This window comes from Charadrius vociferus, unplaced genomic scaffold, assembly GCF_000708025.1.
Source record: "Charadrius vociferus isolate BGI_N301 unplaced genomic scaffold, ASM70802v2 scaffold3812, whole genome shotgun sequence".
Lineage (NCBI taxonomy): Eukaryota > Metazoa > Chordata > Aves > Charadriiformes > Charadriidae > Charadrius > Charadrius vociferus.
Genome location: NW_009647360.1, coordinates 8,593 through 9,017, shown reverse-complemented (window position 1 = coordinate 9,017; position 425 = coordinate 8,593).

Genomic DNA, 425 nt, shown 5'->3' with positions numbered 1-425 from the left:
GCGTGTCCGTCTCCCCACGCGTGTCCGCCTGCCCGTGCGTCTCCGTCTGTCCCCCATGCATGTCCGTGTGCCCCTGTGTGTCCGTGTGCCCGTTTCTGTCCGTGTGTCTGTGCGTGTCCGTGTGTCCATGCGTGTCTGTGTCCCCACACGTGTCCGTGTGCCCCTGTGTCTCCGTGTGTCCCCACGCGTGTCCATGTGTCTGTGCGTGTCCATGTGCCCGTTTGTGTCCGTGTGTCCGTGTGTGTCCGTCTGTGTCCCCATGCGTGTCCGTGTGTCCGTGCGTGTGTGTGTCCGTCTCCCCACGCGTGTCCGTGTGCCCCTGTGTGTCCGTGTGTGTCCCCATGCGTGTCCGTGTCCACACGTGTGTCCGTGTCCCCATGCTTGTCCGTGTGTCCATGCGTGTCCGTCAGTCTGTGTGTGTCCGC